At 36.4% G+C, this 20,724-nt stretch overlaps 1 long non-coding RNA gene across 3 annotated transcripts in view; it reads left to right on the top strand.

The window, feature by feature from the left end:
* LOC309863548 overlaps window positions 1-20,724 on the top strand; it is a 59,332-nt gene that overhangs the window by 29,817 nt on the left and 8,791 nt on the right. For 2 of the 3 annotated variants that reach the window (XR_014311102.1, XR_014311103.1), the window contains 2 exons: window positions 16,890-16,964; window positions 18,300-18,343. This is a non-coding gene — a long non-coding RNA (uncharacterized lncRNA). Of the gene's footprint in view, window positions 1-16,807; window positions 16,965-18,299; window positions 18,344-20,724 lie in introns of all 3 variants that reach the window. The other variant, XR_014311104.1, reaches the window with a different exon arrangement.

Here is a 20,724-nt window from a genome sequence, read left to right as displayed (position 1 = left end):
GAAAAGAAAAGTAAAGAAAAAGAGAAGAAAAAGCCAGTGGAAACCCTTAATGAATTTTTCTTGTCTTATCTAAGTTTTTCTTTTCTTGTTTGTCCCTCATTGGCTTTGTCCTTTATTGGTATATTCTTGAATGCGACTTCCTAGAATCAAGGTCTTTATTTCCACTTGGGAAAAAAATCTTAGTTCATATGTGTGTGATTACTAAAAAAGTTCTTTATATATGGGTTGTTGCCAGCAAGGCTTCTGGATGCAACTTGTGCAATAAGCAGTGTCCCTAGGTCTGCTCCAGGCTGCTCACTTCTCATCAGCCTGAGCCCAGTGGGTTTGGCTTGTGCTGTCAAGAAGGCAATGTCCTTGTCCTTTGCTGGAAACAGTGGCTTCCCAGTTGAGACTTAAGTGAAATCAAACTGCAGGCCCCCTTTAGATAGAAGTCTGGGTGTCAGATGGACTTTATGTAACTACTACATAAGCTGCTGACTGCAGCAATTTAAGAGTACTAAGTGTTTAACTTTTTATGGTCAATAACAATGTGCTACTCCAGAGTTAGCTGGTCATTTTTAAGAGAAGCATATCATTCCAGAAAGGGAGATGTCAGTGGTTGCACTGTATTCTCAGATTTTGGGGATTCTTCCCCCTTTGGAAATTGAGATACAGGTTATAATCTATAAGAAACAGAATGTTTAAACTATTCAGTAATATGCTGAGATTGTCACTACTTGTTGTAGCAAGCATAAGAAACACAGAAGAGGAAAATTAAGAAAAAGTGAAATTATTTCCTCAGACAGAAAGGAAGTCATAACAAAGTCATACAAGGTACTTTGGAAGTACGAATACATAAAATCTCAACAACCCACTAAAACTGCTATTTTCTTAATCACACTGAGAAAAACAAAGTGTGTAGATGAAATAATGTGACCTTTTGATATTGAGTTAAAATAAACAGGAAGCACATTTACAGAGTTAATCCATCTAATCACAATTTCTCCACGAGATTTTGTTTTAATATTTTATTCCTTATGTGAAAGATGTGTTCCTTCAAATCTTTAATCAAGCTCAATAATTCATTTCATCAACATACTATAACATATGCCATCAAAATGTAATGTGCTATAGATCATTCTACTGACAGAGTGCCATAAGCCAAAGAGTCAGTGAAAATAAATCACATTGTCTTCTATTTTGCCTTGAAAGTAAACATGAATACTCATAGAAAAGAAATACAATAGAAAAACCAGAATTTGTGGGTAAAATTTAAAATGTCACTAAAGGCTTTAATTAACATTAAGTGCTTCATCTGAAAATAGTGCCCATTAAAGTTTAAAGGTTCAGAGGAGTAGTTTGTTATACATTTCAATTCTGCAACAATATTTTTAATTGTATTCATTCTAAAGTGAAGTTGTTTACTCCAATGGACTGTTGTGCCTTAAATCAAATATTTCAGAAAGTATCTTGAGTTGTGGAGGGGTCTTTGTACTAAAAGGTTCTGGACAAAGAAGGGCAAGAAAGGGGTGGAAAAAATATTTTCAAGGCAATCTCCAAACACATTGTTATACTGGAGAATAAAATTGATTCCCTCGGACATGACACATTATTTTACTCATTTAGTAATACTCAGAAATGGAGATACAGATTTCCTTGGCCTTGACCACAGTTTGGCAGTAGACTCAACACTCAGAATCAACCTTGAGATTGAAGTGTCAGCCATTAATTCTCCTGTGTGCATTGTCCCTGGGAACGGGATAATGAAGCCCTACCCTCCAGGAGTGAGAACATTTTGGTGGGTGGGTGGGGAATAGATAGGTAGATGAAAGAAAGAAAGACAGATAGATATGAAGGAAGGAAGAGAGGGAGGGAGGGAGGAAGAGAGAGCAAGAGAAAGAAAGAAAGGAAGAGAGGAGGGAGGGAGGGAGGAAGAGAGAAAGAGAAAAAGGAAGTGGTTAAAGGAGAATAATATAGTATAGATAATGTACTCCAGACAAGTCTACACAATGCTGCAAAATGAACTTTCTTCCAGAAGCCAGCTCTGGTCAACACCATTTCTTGCTCAAAAGTCTTAATGGTTTTCCATTTGCATAAAGATTAAAGATTCACCACAGTTGTCACTTGATGCTCCAGCCAAACTTCATTATCCCCTTAACATTCCTTCTGTGCCTTTGTCCACATTGCTCCCTCTGTCAACAATTTCTTCTCCATCTCTACATGCCAAAAGCTGGATAACTCTTTCCCACCCATTATTTGCATGCTCAAACTCTAGATTAAGCTCAATCAAATGCTAACTCTGTAATGAATAATCCCTTTCTTCATACAAAATTCTTCTTCCAAACCCCTATCTATCATAAATACTTTCTATACTAATTATAATTATTTTCACACCTGCTTTAACTCCTTTACAAAACCATAAGCTCCATGATGGCAATATCCATAAAAAATTAATTTTAGTAAAAATGCCTTAGAATGCATTTGATGAATAGTTGCTGATGGAAATTACATTATTTATCTTTGGGATTAAAAGAAAGAATTGATTCTCTTTTGAGTGTTTCTCTCTTTTCACCCTTACTAGCATCTAGCACTCCTAAGACATGAGGGGTGGAAAAAAAGGAAATACTCAAAATCAGTGAGTTCCCTTTGGTTTCTCTTTTAGGAAAAAAAAAAAAAAAAAGGCCCAGGTTTCTGCCTTTGACTAGATAATTACTTGATTACATAATTATTATTTTTTTAATTAAAGTTTTTTTCAGTGTTCCAAAACTCATTGTTTATGCACCACACCCAGCACAGCATGCAATACGTGTCCTCCTTAATACCCACCACCAGGCTCACCCAATCCCCCCACCCCCTCCCTCTAAAACCCTCAGTTTCTCAAAGTCCACAGTCTTTCATGGTTTGTCTCCCCCTCTGATTTCCCCCAACTCCTCCTCTCCATTTCCCAATGTCCTCCATGCTATTCCTTATGCTCCACAAGTAAGTGAAACCATACGACAATTGACTCTCTCTGGTTGACTTATTTCACTCAACATAATTGCTTCCAGTCCCGTCCATGTTGATATAAAGGTTGGGTATTCATCCTTTCTGATGGAGGCATAATACTCCATTGTATATATGGACCATATCTTTATTCATTTGTCCATTGAAGGGCATCGTGGTTGTTTCCACAGTTTGGTGACTTGTGGTCATTGTTGCTATGAACATTGGGGTACAGATGGCCCTTCTTTTCAGTACATTTGTATCTTTAGGGTAAATACCCAGTAGTGCAATTGCAGGGTCATAGGATAGCTCTATATTTAATTTCTTAAGGAATCTCCACTGTTTCCCACATTTCAAGTTTTGAATTGGTCACTTAAACCTCCCAAATAAGTGAATCTAAGTAAAGCAAATTATCAAATAATTCTCCATTACAAACAATAAGAAAATATTCTTTTAAGTAGAAGGGAAATATAAAATGGAAATGGAGCATATCCATTTATGTTCCCAATATGTGAACAGAGTTAAAACATAAGGCTTTCAAGAGTTGCACAAATTCTCACAATTCCAATTAAAAAGCCGTATCTTGGGGTGCCTGGGTGGCTCAGCAGGTTAAAACCTCTACCTTCAGCTCCGGTCATGATCTCAGAGTCCTGGGATCGAGCCCCACATCGAGCCCCACATGGGGCTCTTTGCTCAGCAGGAAGCCTGCTTCCCCATCTCTCTGTCTGCCTCTCTGCCTACTTTGATCTCTGTCAAATAAATAAATAAATAATCTTTTAAAAAAAAGTCGTATCTTCCTCAATGATACACATACCACATACATTTAAAAAAATTGCAAAATATGAAATTGGAGAGGATGCGATATTTTCAGACAATAAAATTCATATCAAAGTAAAAGTAGAAATAGTAATTATTATAGCTCCATATTTTGGAGGGAGGTCACATTTTAGAGTTCAGAGTAGAGATAAATCCCAGACTTCCTACACAGATGTATTTTTTCTAATCTTCAAAACCATTTTTCAGCCTGTTTCATACATTAGCTGCAATGAATTATAGCACAGAAGAATCACACTTACATTGGAAGCAAATAGAGATTAACCCAAAATTATATCTTGTTTTTAGGCACTCAATTCCAGGATCAGATTTTAAAAAAAAGAAAGAAAGAAAGGAAAAAAGAAAAAAAAAAGACTTTTATTACCTTGGCATTGATGAAAGCAGAAGTTTTCTTTCCCTTTCAATCTTCTGGGAGGAAATTTCAGTTATTTTAAGCCAGCAGAATAACTCTCCCCAGAGCACTGATAAATTAATGTGTAGAAGCTTAGAAAATTTAAGATGTCTGTCTTAGAATTGAATGACTAGGAAATTTGGGTCCTTTAAATGCACCAAAGAAATTGTGTGTCTCATTTTAATAGTAAGTCTCACTCCTAAATTCATCCCCTATATAATATACAATATCTAGGCAAGAACTTTTAGTAAATTTTACTTATAAAAGTGGTAATAGAATGTTCTAATTTTTCAAAGCTTGGGATTCACATTTTATTCTTTTTTTTTTTTTTTTGTACACTTTGGCCTTCATGACATGATGATCACTATCAATCCAATCAAATGCCTTTTACTCTGTTTTGCCATCTTATCACACATTACTTGTGTTCTTCTGTTAATATTTCCATTAATTTATCCATTCTCTATGTACTCCCTCATTGCCTCTGAACTTTAACTTGGTTCCCATCTGGCACCACTCAGGTGAAATTTCTCCCTCAAGGGTCAGGGATGATGTCCTAAATCCAAACTCTTTTCTTGGCCATTCTCCATGGTGTCTCTACAACACTTGGAACTGTTGGTCACCTTCTATTTCTTGAAATTCTCTTCCTCTATGAATCTGATTACTCCTATGTCTCTTCCATCATTCTTCTCCTATTTGATCACCCTCATTTCACTTTACAATGACTTCTTAAAAAAAAAAAAAAGGTTTTAAGTAATCTTTACACCCAAAGTGAGGCTAGAACTTATAACCTGAGATCAAGAGTTGCATGCTCTACTGACTGAGCCAGGCAGGTGCCCCTTACTATGCCTTCATATCCTTAAGTGTTAGCTTTCCCTGGGTTTCATTCTTGGTCCTTTTCCTTCTACACCTTTTCCCCTTAATTGTGTTAAAGAAAACCCAGAGATGAATAATAATTGAAACAGTAAAACCAGCTTTTTTTAAATTAATTTTTTATTTTTTATAAATATATAATATATTTTTATCCCCCTGGGTACAGGTATGTGAATTGCCAGGTTTACACACTTCACAGCACTCATCATAGCACATACCCTGACCAATATCCATAACCCCACCCCCCTTCTCCCAACCCCCCCTCTCCCCAGCAACCCTCAGTTTGTTTTATGAGGTTAAGAGTCACTTACGGTTTGTCTCCCTCCCAATCCCATCTTGTAAAACCAGCTTTTATTAAGGAACTACTACAATAGGAGAGGAGAGACTTCAGTGCAGAGCTGGGCTCAATTCTGAATACAGCAGGGACAAGGGACTTCATAGCCAAGGAGCAGAGGAGGGGTCAGTGGATGGAAACTTACTAAGAAGAAACTTCAGAAGTAAGGGGGTCTTCTAGCTAAATGGACTTAAAAAGATTCTTACTGGAAGCAGGCCAGGGTAACTAGATATCAGGGATCTAAATGAAGAATTGAGCAGATATCAAGGGTGGGGAATTCTCTCTAAACTGACTTAAGAAGATTCTTGCTATAACTGGGCAATACAGACCTGAAAAAGGTGGGCACTGAAGTCCAAGGTTGAAGCCTAGAGGGGCCTCACTGAAGTTTAGAAGAAGAGAGGCTTTGTCAGTGATGTCCTTTTCAATGATGAATGCAAGGCAGAACTTCCTACCAAAAAACAAATTCCTATTTCTAATTGCATTCTGAATATGTCTACTTGAATATTCTGGAGATCTCTCAAAAGTTATGTCTCAAATTAAACTAACGTCTTTCCCTGCAAACCTGCTTTTCCATGTTAGATATTGCCAGTTGTTTTTGACACCCAACCCAGGCTCCAGCCTGGAGACCTCAGGTTGGGTTTTATTCCCACTTTCCTTCCCCTCCTGAGCCCGATCTAACCCATCACACTCATCACAGTGTTTCTCAGATATTCATTATTTGTTGCTTCCACTCTTCCAGCCCTTGATCAGACCATCGTTTTTCATCTGTTGCCCAAATTACCCTCTTATTTCCCTACATGCAATTCCTCCCCATTCCACCTTTGTAACTGTTGCCAAAATCCCCATTTATAAATACATGGTTAATGATAATTATACCCTTCCCTGAATTCTTCAGTTATTTTCTCCAGCCTGCACAGTAGAAGTAGGCAAAAAAACAAAGGGAGAATGGTGAGCTGGAGCCATTTCCTAGCAGCCCTGGAGAGCTGCTGGTGTGCATCTTTCCCCAGCCCTGAATTCAGTGATGCTCCTGTAGCTTTAAATTCCATGATAGCAGTATTTACAATCTCAAAATCAGCGAATGTTGCAAAGCAGGGATTATTTTTTTTAACGTTTAATTTTATTTTATTTTTTTCATGTTTCAAGACTCATGTTTATGCACCACACCCAGTGTTCCATGCAATACATGCCCTTCTTAATACCCACCACCAGGGTCACCCATCGCCCCCCACCCCCTCCCCTCCATAACCCTTGGTTTGTTTCCCAGAATCCACAGTCTCTCAGGGATCTTTTTTTAAAGATCTAGTAATTATGGCACATCATGGCAGAGGGAACTTGGCATTTGTTAAATGTGTGTATACACACACACACACACACACACACACACAGTTCCAAATCTAACTTTTTTTTTTTTTTTAAATCTCACAAAACAAATCTAACTTTTAAGCCCAACATCTTATTCTATCCATATGGCCTTTTTTATTCGTGTACTTGTACCCTCACCAAACACTTCAAATACATGGATTCTGAAGCTTCTATGTCAAGACTGAAACACCATGTTCACCTAGAATGCCCTATTCTCCTTTTCCCATTCCAACCTTACCTCCTTGCAAGGTCCCTTCAAAGCCAAGTTCAACTTTTATCATCTCTGTGAAGGTTTCCTTGATACTCTTTACCTCATACAAAATTTATTTGTATCTATTTGCCTCTCCTGCTAGATTGTGAAAAATTTTAATAAAAATATTAAAATGTATTTAAATGTATTTATATTTATTTTATTTACATTGACCTTATTTGTATATCCCCCATGCCTTAAATATTGTATAGTACAAGTTGTAAGTTTAATAAATGTTGAACAAATGAACAAATTTGGGAGAATTTGATAGACTCTCATTTCATAGCAGATACAAAAATAAATTCCAGATGGAAATGTTTGAGTGTGAAAAGCAAACGTGTTTATATGCTTGCAAAGGGCCTTTCTAAGTAAAATGAGAAGCTCAGAAGCCATAAAGAGAACTGTTGACAGATTTGACTACTTAAAATTAAAAACTTGTGTATAAATCAGTTACAAGAAAAAGCCTGGAAAGAAAACAAATCCATAGAGGCTAAGTAACTTGCTACTAAACAATAAGAGTCAACCAAGAAATCAGAGGAAATAAAAAATACATGGAGAACAAATGAAAATAAAAATATTATGTTCCAAAATCTTTGGGATGCAGCAAAAGCTAAGAGGGAAGATCATACCAATATAAAAGAAGCAAGAAAAATCTCAAATAAACAACCTAACTTTATACCTAAGGAACCAGATAAAGAATAGCCCAAAGCCAGTAGAAGGAAGGAAATAAGATTAGAGCAGAAATGAAATAGGGACCAAAAAACCAATAGAATGAACCAATAAAACCAGGAACTAGTTCCTTAAAAACATTAACAAAATTGGATAAACCTTTGGCCAGACTCATTAGAAAGAGAAGGAGGGAGGAAGGGAAAGAGAAAGAAGACTCAAATAGATAAAATCAGAAATGAAGGAGGAGAGGGGATAAAAAAAACCTTATGTGTAGAAAAGGACACCGTAAAAAAAGAAAAAGGACACTTTAAATAAGAAACAAAAAGAAAACTGTGAGAATATCATTTTTCAATAAAAATAACATAAAAATCATTTATAATTTCAGTATTAAAATACTATCTGTATCATAGCCTTGTCATGAGGATTAAATAAATTAATAACATTTAAAATAACAGGCAAACACAAGTATCTGATTATGAGTGAAAGAATAACTTGATTTTGAGGATATTAATAAAGTACTCTTCTACAACTATGAAAAAAATCATAACAGGCACACAGTAACTGCTCTAACAAGTTTAATTACTATTATAAATTTAAGAAAATCTGGAAAAAATTACAAGAATCTATTGAAATTGAGTGGTAAAATAGTTTTCTTACTGGTGGTGTATCAAGGGCTGGATGTGGAATATTCATCTGGATACAGGCAATAAGTTAATGCATTGGGTGGAGATGGGTATGAATTTAAAAATGGTTCATGACAAGTAAAAGTCACTTTGTTAATTTATTATTTTATTAATTTAATTTAATTTTATTTTATTTTAGTGTTCCAGAATTCATTGTTTATGCACCACACCCAGGGATCCATGCAACACCTGTCCTTAATACCCACCACCAGGCTCTCCCAATCCCCCACCCCCTCCCCCTCCAAAACCCTCAGTTGTTCCTCAGAGTCCACAGTCTTCCATGCCTTGTCTCCCCCTCCAATATCCCCCAACTCACTTCTCCTCTCCATTTCCCAATGTCCTCTACTATTCCTTATGCTCCACAACTAAGTAAAACCATATGATAATTGACTCTCTCTGCTTGACTTATTTCACTCAGCATAATCTCTTCCAGTCCCGTCCATGTTGCTACAAATGTTGGGTATTCGTCCTTTCTGATGGAAGCATAATACTCTATGGTATATATGGACCATATCTTCTTTATCCATTTTTCCATTGAAGGGCATATTGGTTCTTTCCACAGTTTGATGACTATGACCATTGTTGCTATGAACATTGGGGTGCAAATGGCCCTTCTTTTCACTACATCTGTATCTTTGGGGTAAATACCCAGGAGTGCAATTGCAGGGTCATAGGGAAGCTCTATTTTTAATTTCTTAAGGAATCTCCACACTGTTTTCCAAAGTGGCTGCACCAACTTGCATTCCCACTAACAGTGTAAGAGGGTTCCCCTTTCTCCACACCCTCTCCAACACAGGTTGTTTACTGTCTTATTAATTTTGGCCATTCTAACTGGGGTAAGGTGGTATCTCAGTGTGGTTTTGATTTGAATCTCCCTGATGGCTAGTGATGATAAACATTTTTTCATGTGTCTGTTAGCCATTTGTGTGTCTTCTTTGGAGAAGTGTCTGTTCATGTCTTCTGCCCATTATTTTGGACATGATTATCTTTTATCTGTATTTTTGTGTGTGTTGAGTTTGAGGAGTTCTTTATAGATCTTGGATATCAGCCCTTTGTCTGTAGTGTCATTTGCAAATATCTTCTCCCATTCTGTGGGTTACCTCTTTGTTTCGTTGACTGTTTCCTTTGCTGTGCAAAAGCTTTACATCTTGATGAAGTCCCAAAAGTTCATTTTCGCTTTGTCTTTGGAGACATATCTTGAAGCTTGAAGGAAATTGCTGTGGCTGATGTCAAAGAGGTTACTGCCTATGTTCTCCTCTAGGATTTTAATAGATTCCTGCCTCACATTGAGGTCTTTTATCTATTTTGAGTTTATCTTTGTGTATAGTGTAAGAGAATGGTCAAGTTTCATTCTTCCTCACATAGCTGTCCTTTATTATCACTTTATACCAGCAATTCTAAACATTATCAGTAATTAAAATTTATTGTCTCTCCTCCTGCTTGAAGAGAACCTTTCACTGGTCTAAGTTCAAAACAACTTCTGCACTTACCATTGAGTTTAATAATGTGTACATAAGCTTCAAATCAGCACATTTTTATTGCCTCTTTGTAAATATTGTATTTTACATGAAAGTTAATTCTCAGAAGTCTCAGCTACGTATTGGACTTCAGTACCTATAGTCTCAGCTACAAATGTGATTCTGAGCATGGATTTGTAATGGTGTATAATAGTTGGAACTTTCTATGGACACCTTTTGTAGGAATCTGTAGTACTCTCTGGAATTCTACAGATTCCTGCATTTAAAGAGTAAGTTTGAAATAAATACTGATTGTACAATAATTGTTAAGAGAAATAAAAAACTTAAGCTCTTTCAATTCTGTAATTCCCTGTGACTACTTGGAGTTCCTATTTGCTTGATATTTAAAAGTATGCCACTTTTCCTCCTCACCCGGACACTCCAGTCACACTAGTAAATTTTTTCCTCATTTCTAAAATATACTAAATTTTTCCCAACTCAGGGCCCAACTTAGTAAAAGCATATGCTTTTACTCTGCTTAAACATGACTTCCTGAGCTCTTCCTGTGGCAGACTTTTCATTTTTCAGATTGAAAGAAAATGCCATCTCAGAATCAGCCTGACTTCTCTGCAAAATGTGAATTTCAAAGTGTAATATCCTGTTAAGTACAAATATTCTATTACACATGGAATATTGTTTGAATACTGTCTTTCAATTTAACATACATTATTTTAAATTGTTTTAAAACTAAAGAATGGAAAAAGAGAATAATGACCATTATTGATTACTACATTATTATTATGAAAATAATGTTACTGTATAAAGGAGGGAGCTATTAAATACCCATTGGGTGTTATATGCAATTAATGAATCATTGAACACTACATCAAAAACTTATGATGTACTATATGTTGGCTAACTGAACACACACACACACAAATACATACCCAGGTGTTAAATTCACTTAAGTTTGTGTCTACTTCTTACTTAAAAAATTTTTTAAATAATTGGAGGGGATTTTTTATTTCTGTTTTACTCTCAGAGTAAAAAGGGAAAAAAGGAAGAAGGAATGAGGCAGTGCAAACGCAGCTACATTTCACAATTACAATCTTATGATATTAGTCAAGAAAAACCAAAATAAATAAATTTCAAGTGTTTTTCTCAAACATATTTGTAGTACTTTTGGTTCTATAATATTGCAATGCATGACAGCTATCCACTTTATGAAACAATAATTTAAGAAAAGCCTTTTTAGTGATGGGGAAACAAAGAATATCTACACAAAATCATAGATACTACTTGCCCAGTAAAAATGACATAATTTCTTTTTAGGTGTATTTTGTAACACATTTTTTCTATAATTTCTCATTCCACACATAAGTTTTAAAGGAATAAAAATGCTTGGGCAAAAGTAGACCCTCACAAATACATTGCAAAGAATGAATCTAGACTTAGAACTTATATCTTTCATAAAAATTAGCTCCAAATGGATTTATAGGCTTAAAGGTAAAATGCAAAGCTATCAAATTCCTAGAAGATAACATAGAATCTAGATGGCTTTGGATTTGGCAGTGACACTGTAGGTACAGAACTGAAGGCATAGTCCATGAAGGACATCACTGAGAAATCAAATATCATCAAAATTAAAAACTTCTGTTATGAGAAAGATGCTGTCAGGAGAATAAGACAAGCCATAGACTGGAAAAAAATATTTGCAAAAGACACACCTGGTAAAAGGCCGCTATCCAAAACATACAAAAGAAGAAATTCTTAAAACTCAACAATAAGAAAACAATAACCCATAAAATAATGTGCAATAGAAATTCTCTTTCATTGTTGGTGGGAATGCAAAATGGTACAGCCACTTTGGAAGGCAGATTGGTGATTTCTCATAAAATGAAACATACTCTTAACACATGTTCTAGCAACCATGCTCTGTGATATTTACCCATTAAGAGTTGAAACTTAGATCCTTGCAAGAATCTGCTCATGAATGTTTATAGCAGCTTTATTTATAATTGCCAAAACTTGGAAGCAACGAAGACATCCTTCAGTAGGTGAGTGAGTAAATAAACTGTGGATACATCCAAACAATGGAATATTATTCAGCACTAAAAAGAAATTAGTTGCCAAAATGTGAAAAGACATGGGCAGGATAAGACATGAAAAGACAGGGGTTGGAGTCTTCAAATGCATATTAATAAGTGGAAAAAGCCAATTTGAAAAAAGCTACATACAGTAAGATTCTGATTATATAACATTCTAGAAAAGGAAAAACTGGAGATAGTAAAAAGATCAATGGTGGCTAGGGCTTAGGGGTTAAGATGGATGAACAGGCTGAACATAGAGAATTTTTAGGGCTGTGAAACTATTCTGTATGGTACTTGAATGATGGGTATATGTTATTATACATTTATCCACACCCATAGAATGCACAACCTAAAAGATTGAACCAAGTGTGAACTATGGACTTTAAGGTGATAATACGTCAAGGTAGGTTCATGAACTGCAACAAATGTGCATCTGGGGGGGATGTTCACAGTGAGACTGTGAAAATATGGGAGCAGGAAATACTTTGGATCTCTGTACTTTCTGCTCAATTTTGTTATGAACCTAAAACTTCTCTAAAAAAATTAAGTCTATTAAAATTTTTTTTACACAAAAAAAGCACTTGGGCACACCTTTTACTTATCGTTATCTGTTATACTGGCCTTAAGTGACCATACTCAGAAGGCTTCCCCTGGAGGCCTTTAAGGAGAAAGTTGGGTTTTTCTCACACTCTGTGAACACTGGATTTAGAGATGGGGAGCTTGTGTTTATTATTCTCTGCAGCTGCCTCCAGAACTCTACTCTTTTCCATCCTATAAAACCTCTGCTTTTTTAATGATCGCACATGAGGGCATATCCTCCTGTTCTCATTTCTGTCTTCTCCAGAATGCCTCACTTGCTAACCCCCGCTCTTCCCTGTGGCCCAGCTCTTGCCATTACTCCTGGTGACTGTACAGCCATGTGGATATCCAGTTCAAAACCTTCTCCTTTTTTTCCACTTGTGATGGACCTGAGGACCTGTTGTGCTTCCTTTTACTGATTTATTTTTAGAGATTGTATTTTTATTTATTTATTTGACAAAGAGAGAGAGCATGAGCAGGGGGAGCAGCAGGCAGAGGGAGAGGGAGAAGCAGTCTCCCCACTGAGCAGGGAGCCTGATGGGGGCTTAATCCCAGGATGCCAGGATCATGACAGATGATTTTGATGATTTTGATTTTGTTGATTCAAAGGCAGATGCTTAATCCACTGAGCTGCCCAGGTGCCCCTGTGCTTCCTTTTAAAGACTTGTTGCTGCATAGGTACTCAAGATCCTGGCAGCACTCTCTATCAGCTGCTCAAGGATTTTGTCTCTTTTGTTACCACGTCTACCTTCTGGGCCTTCAGTTATTCCTCACTATTATATAGTTAACATCAGTATAAAAATATCTTCCTTGATCCTGCATGTCCTTCCAGGTACCATCTTATTTCTCTATTCTCCCTCACCACCAAACTTTCTGACTTGTCTTAAAAGCATAAACTATATTTTGGTCATTACCTTCTGTAAAAGCCTTACATGATCCTTTGTATAAGTTTCCTAACAATGGCCCAAAACATGACAACTGGTCTTTCATCACCTCCCTAGATGTCTCTTTCCCCAACCCTCTGCATTCAGGACACAGTTGCTTTCATGCCATTTTATACCCACCTCAGATGCTTAGTGAATGTTTTTATCAACTTTGATCGAATCTGTCTTCCCTGATTCTCCCCATGGCTGAATTGTATCTTCCAGGCCCTAGTAAATGTCACTTACTTAGAGCTTGTCTGACACCCTATCCAGTCACTTTTATCTCCTTCCACCCATTCTCCATTATTGCACTGTGTTCAGTGTTTATTATGATTTTTTAAAGATTTTATTTATTGATTTGACAGAGATCACAAGTAGGCAGAGAGGCAAGGCAGAGAGAGAAGAGGAAGCAGGCTCTTCACGGAGCAGAGAGCCCAATGTGGGGCTCGATCCCAGGACCCTGGGATCATGACCTGAGCCGAAAGCAGAGGGCTTAACCCATTGAGCCACCCAGGTGCCCCAGTGTTTATTATGGTTTTTATTTGTAGATTAATTTATTTAATATTTCTGTTCATCTCTCCCTTTAGACAGTATATCCTTTAGTATATACATATACATATACATATACATATACATATACATATGTATATAAATATGTGTGTGGGGGGGGCTGTGGCTGTGAGCAACACCAAAAAATATTATTAACAATGGCCCAAATATAAATATTTTTTTTGGATTGTATATTTGAGGGTAGGCCAGTGGATCCGAATGTCAATACCAAGGTCTCTACAAAATTTTTCACCTGGTCTGCATGGTCCTAAAAAGGCTTCAGTAGCAACAGCCTTTATATCTGCATTCCACTCAGAAGGAAGATGAAGAAAAGCAAGAAGCAGAAGCATTTATAATGGAAAAGAAAACAATTTCCAAGAAAATTCTAGAAGATCAATAATATCTCATTGGCCATGTGGACACCCTTGCAAGAATGAATTTTGCTAGGTAGTTTCTTACATTTTCTAGCTTCTATAATTTGTAGATGGAAGAAAATTCCATTGGAATGGTTTTTGAGTGAACTACCCAATACTTTCACCACCTATATATATATATACATATATATACATACATACAAGGAAGATAACCTTAAAATTATATCCAAATTTTCATTTGTTCATTTATTCCTTTAAAAATATTTATCAAAAACTTAGGTAAGGCCAGGAACCATCTACACTTTTGGAACACATCTGTAAACTGGATGAAACCTGGCCTCATGGAGTCTTTACTCAAACCTCCCAAGTTTGAAATCTAAGACCTCTGGGTGGTGGTCAGCCCTCTCCCTTCCAGTGGGTCAAGGTGTGGCTCCTCATGGTCTTTCATAAAGTAAAAGACCTGTTATTTTCCCTCAGCATACCTGATAACACTATGTGAGCAAGTTAAGGTATAACTCCAATAAACATGCCTATTCAACGAAAGAGTTGGGCCAAGTTTCAGCAGTTTGATTATAATTTTTATCTTTTGAGCATGATTTATTCATTTTTTTCTTTCTGGAAATATTTAAGATATTTTAATTATTTTATTTTTTATTAACATATAATGTATTATTTGTTTTAGGGATACAGGTCTGTGATTCGTCAGTCTTATACAATAAGATACTCTCTGTTTTGAAAGCTCTGAAAGTTCATGCTAAATGAAGTGTTGGGGTTTTTCTATCCATTGTACTTGGCTCATCATAGAACTTCTCTATCTAGAAGCCAGGGTTCTATTCTTCAGTTATGAACATATTTCAGGATTTTTTAGTATAATTTTCTTTCCTCTATTTTCTACCTCTAGAAGTAGTAATCCGATGTAGGACTTAGTGAATAGAATCTCTTGAATTATTACCTAATTTTTTCCTATTTTGTTGCTGTTCTATAGAGTATGATAATTCTAGTACATTTAATTTCTACAAGTATATTTTAAATTTCCAATTTTAAAATTAGTTTTGGAATGTTCCACACTAATTTTCTTCACTTTTTTCATCTGTACAATAATAATTGTAAATTTTTGAATTTGCCTCTACTTTCTGCATAGCCTCTATTTCTATTAGTTTTGTTGTTGTTGTTGGTGGTGGTGGTGGTGGTAGTGTGTTCATTTGCCATTTTTATTAGAGAAGATCTCCAACATCTGTTGACCTGTAGCTGTCAGCTTATATTTAAGACATGCACAAAATGTTAATTGGATATAAACAGCCAAATAAAAATTAGATAAATTGGACTATACCAAAACTAAAACTTATGTGCTTCAAAGGACACTATTAAGAAAGTAAAAAGACAATCTATAGGTTGGGAGAAAATATTTGGAAATTATATATCTGGTAAGAGTCTACAGTATCCAGAATATATAAGGAATTCTTACAACCAGACAATAAAAAGACAACTTAATCTTAAAAATGGGCAAAGATTTGAATACCTTCAAAGAATGTATTCAGATAGCCAATAAGCACATGAAAATATGCTTAACATCCTTAGCCATCAGAGAAATGACCGAGAAAAAATACAATGAGAAACCACTCACTCTTTAGGATGTCTAAATAAAAAAAAGATAGGCAATAAAAGTGTGAGGTTGTGGAGAAACTGTAACCTTCATATTTAGCTGGTGGGAATGTAAAGTGGTATAGCGATTTGTATGATTTCATATAAAGACTGGTATTTGATTGTTAATAGCAGCACTATACACAATAGCTGAAAAGTGGAAAGCACCTGAATATCCATCAAATGATGAATAGATAAATGAAATGTGGTGTATCTATAAAATAAAATGTTATTCAACCACAAAAAGAAGTGAAGTACTGATACATGTTACATAAGGGATAAACCTTGAAAACATGATAAATGGAAGGAGTCAGGGCCATAGATTATATGATTCCATTTATTTTTTTAATATGATTCTATCTCAATGCAATGACTAGAATAGGCAAATTGATAGAGAAAAAAATAGATTAATGTTTGCCAGGGGCTAAGAGTAGGGAGGAATGGGGAGTGACTACTAATGAATATGGGGCTTCTTTTTGGGGTGATGAAAATATTTGAAATTTAAGAAGTGCTGATAGTTACATAATATTATGAATGTACTAAACTACTGAGTTGTATGCTGTGAATTATATGGCAGTAAAAAAAAAACCACTTAATTGGAAGCTCTGTAAAGATGGACAGGACTTTGACTAGCAGTAACTACTGGGGTCCACTGTAGGATGATGAGGTAGAGAGGTTGGGTAATTTGAATTTGGCTCCCAACAGTTATTATCTATGGGTCTTTATCTGGAGCTTAGTTCATTTCTCCAGAAATGAATTTATACTCTCCCAGAATTTTCAAGGCTAGTAGGGAGAGGAGACTGGGGTCTTCAGTATGTAACACTTAGACTTGTGCTCCAGCCACCTGCCTCAGCGTGCTCCTTCATCACCTTGCTGGGCTCAGTCTCTGACTCGAATTTTTTTCCTGAATCAACCTCTCAAGAGATGCATCCAGTGTCTGAAGGAATTATGAAGAGGCAGTTGCCAAGAAGCTGAAATTTGAGAAGAAGATCTGGAGGTACAAGTTTCATGCCATAAATACACTGAACTCCACTTAACTCTCCTACTTTTTATGGTTATGCGACAGGAATCAGCTTGTTTCTGCACTTTCCCATATGCTGACAAAGATTTTAGCATTCTCTGGTCTGCCAAATCAGTGACCACCATTCTCAGTTTATAAATTTGTGCTGTTTTCTCCTTACCTCTTCTCTTTGGATTTGTGAATTGGTGGCCTTTTTAAAAAATCTCTTTACTGTCTGGGGTGGGGAGAATAATGGTCTTCCAAGAAATCCTGTGGCCTAATCCTTGGAATCTATGAATAAATTGGGTAATACGGCAAAGAGAATTAGGGGTACAAATCAGATGAATTTAAGCTGGGAGGTTATTTTGGATTATCAGGTGCCCCCGTTTAATCACAAGGGTCCTTCAAAGTGGAAAAGGGAGGCAAAGACAGAAAGAGGGAACAACGCAGGAATATTAAGAGATGGGATGTTGCCAGCTTTGAAGTTACAGTAGGTGCCATGAGTCAAGAAATGTGTGTGGTGTTCTCTAGAGTATGGTGATTCTAGTACATTTCATTGATCTTTAACTGGAAATCTCTCCCTTTGTATTTCGCCTGCTGAAAAAGATAGACCACACTCTAAATCGTCTCTTTGGCTTGCAACTTCTTTCAGCCTATCTGTTCTATCATTTTTTATTTCTTTGCCAGTTAACATGGAATCATAAGATTGACCTCATGTACACCAATGTAGACTAACCTCTGGTTTTGTTCTCATTGATTATTTTCTGTGCCATAGCAGTGATTAGATATTTGGAATATTGTGCCCGGCTATAAGCCATAATAAACTTTTTTTCTATTGTGGAACTGAATTTAAAATACTCTTCAGTCAGAGAATGTCTTCCTTTTTTTTCAGTCAACACCCTAGCCACCCGTCCCTCCTACACTTTGCATTTTCTAGCCATTCAGGTCTGTAGTGTAAATTTCTGGGAAGACTGGGGAGTTTTGAAAATTAGGGAATGCAACTAATTATTTCTCACTGACTGTAAGCTTCTCTGTAAATCCTAATAGAAATTTCCTAAAATAGATGTCTCTAAACTTGAAAGCTTAGTACCCTTTCAGGAATTTTATGGTAGGATTCTCCTTTTTAAAATAACTTTAATGTGTTTCTATCTTAAATCTACACTGAAATTTTGATAGATTAGAACCAACATGACTTATCATATCTCTGGAATTATGAATTTATTTCATAAATAGGCAATGTGAAGCCTTCAAAGAAATCAGAAACAATCATATTCTTAGATTGTAAGTCTTTCTGAATTCTGAAACTGAACCAAGACTATGTCATCTTTCTAGGTTACCTCATGACCAAGAAAATCAAATACTTCAAGGAACAGATCGTAAGTATCTACTACTCACATCTAATCCAAATTCTAGAGTTGCATCCTTGCATTTGATTTCACCTTGAACTTAGGTTGAGAAATTGGGATTTTAATAAATCATTCTTGATTAGTCACAACATAATACTCAAATTCACTCTTCTACCTTAGAAATCACAGTTTACAGATCTTCAAATATTATTTAATTCTATAATCTTCTCCCTTGTTTTTTCTAAATGTCACATCATTTTATCATAATGCAAAATTATTTTGGAACTTAAGTAACACAAGTATCAGGGTGCTTTAAAGCTGCTTTAAGCTTTTGGAAAATGAACTATTCTTAGCCAAAAATCTGTTAATCCAAATCCTGCTAATCTACCACATTGAATAAAATCCTAATAATAAAGTCACATTTTAAATTTGTTTATATGCAGGACCCTTGGGTGGCTCAGTCGTTAAGAGTCTGCCTTCAGCTCAGGTCATGATCCTAGGATCCTGGGATCGAGTTTCGCATAGAGCTCCCTGCTCAGTGAGGAGCCTGCTTCTCTCTCTCCCACTCCCCCCGCTTATGTTCGTTCTCTCTCGGCTGTGTCTCTGTCAAATAAATAAATAAAATCTCAAAAATGAATTTGCTTACATGCAGAGAGAAGGTTATATCTCAAAATTATAGTTGGTATATTTAGATTTCTATGGGAAAAGTCAAGGAAGCCCAGAGATTCCCGATAAGCATATTAAAATTTATGAGAATTTTCAAGAGCTGATTTTTTTTAAAAGAATTTATTTATTTGACAAGAGAGTGAGAGAAGGAGAGAGAGCACAAGCAGGGGGAGCAGCAGAGCCGAGCAGGGAGCCTGATGGGGGACTTGATCCCAGGATCCTGAGACCACGACCCGAGCCCAAGGCAGAGGCCCAAACCACTGAGCCACCCAGGTGCCCCAAGAGATGATTTTTCTTTTTTCTTTTTCTTTTCTTTTTTTTTTATTTTCAGCATAACAGTATTCCTTGTTTTTGCACCACTCCCAGTGCTCCATGCAATCTGTGCCCTCTCTAATACCCACCACCTGGTTCCCCAACTTCCCACCCCCCCTACCCCTTCAAAACCCTCAGATTGTTTTTCAGTCTTTTTAAAGAAAGTCTGAAATGAGTGTGTTGGCTTTAAACAGTGTCTATTCTTTAATTCCTCTACTCCCCTAAACAAATGCTGATCAGGTAGGTAGGTTGCAGCAGCAAGTTTCTGTAAGCCCTGTCTGTGACAGATGCACAGGTGACCACTTTGTATATCTATTCTAGAGCTCATCTGGAGCTTTTTAAAATACACATTTCTGAATATTTTAAGTCCATGTTTCGTGGAGGGGAGTTCAGCCATCTGTCCTTAAAGTCTTCCTTGTGATTCTGACATATAGCAAGAGGAGCTACTCCTGCAAGCCCCCCTTGCAGTGGAGGAAGAGAAGGATCAAGAAACTAATGCATGTTTGTTAAGAGCCTGTTGTGAGCTGTGCACGAGAGAGGACATGTCCTATTTCTTAGTTAGGACTTGGTTGTGTTAGAGCATGCATTAAAACCCATGTTGTTCTTCTTCTTCTTCTTTTTTAAAAAGATTTTATTTATTTGTCATAGAGAAAGAGAGAGAGAAAAAGAGAGAATGAGCACAAGCAGGGCGAGCAGTAGGCAGAGGGAGAAACATGTTCCCTGCTGAGCAGAGAGCCCAATGTGGGACTCGATTCCAGGACCCTGGGATTATGACCTGAGCCAAAGGCAGAAGCTTAACCAACTGAGCCACACAGGCATCCCCTGTGTTCTTGTTTCTTAAGAAAGAAAGAAAGAAAAGAAAGGTAGAATCACTTGCATGTCTAATTCAAGTAATTTGCTTTGTCCAGCCTTTTTAAAATTTATTTTTGAATCAGTTTGGACTTGGATGATTTTGACTATGTTTTGTTTTCCAAATGATGTTTCTCTGTTTTGTTCAGAAATGACATGTCTGAGTAGAAAGAGTTTTGTTAGCAAGTGTTTATGAGTGCACTGTTGAAGGGGAAATTGAGAACTTTTTACTTTACCAAGTGGAAGTTGTATATATAATGATTAAGTGCTAGGGATTAAGGACAATATTTTGGGCCTGCATCTTGGGAAAAGCTATGTGAATTTAGGAACGTAACTTGACTTTTCTAGGCCTCAGTTTCCCCTTCTGTGAAAAGAGGAATTTTTTTTTTTTTTTTTTAGTTTTCCCAGATAATGCTGGGAAAGTCAATGCTGACTTTAAGATAGAAATTTAAGTGAATGTACTTTATTTATAAAGTAGAGAGAGAGAAAAAAAAACAATTCGAATGAGTAAAAAGTGAGATAGGGAGGAGGTCAGCAAAATGTGTATTTAGCAGCAGTCAACGTATGAACATGAATTCCACGTG

Source organism: Mustela nivalis, assembly GCF_964662115.1.
Source record: "Mustela nivalis genome assembly, chromosome: 4".
NCBI lineage: Eukaryota > Metazoa > Chordata > Mammalia > Carnivora > Mustelidae > Mustela > Mustela nivalis.
Note: the sequence above shows the minus strand (reverse complement) of the source record. Positions and strands in the feature narration are given on the sequence as shown.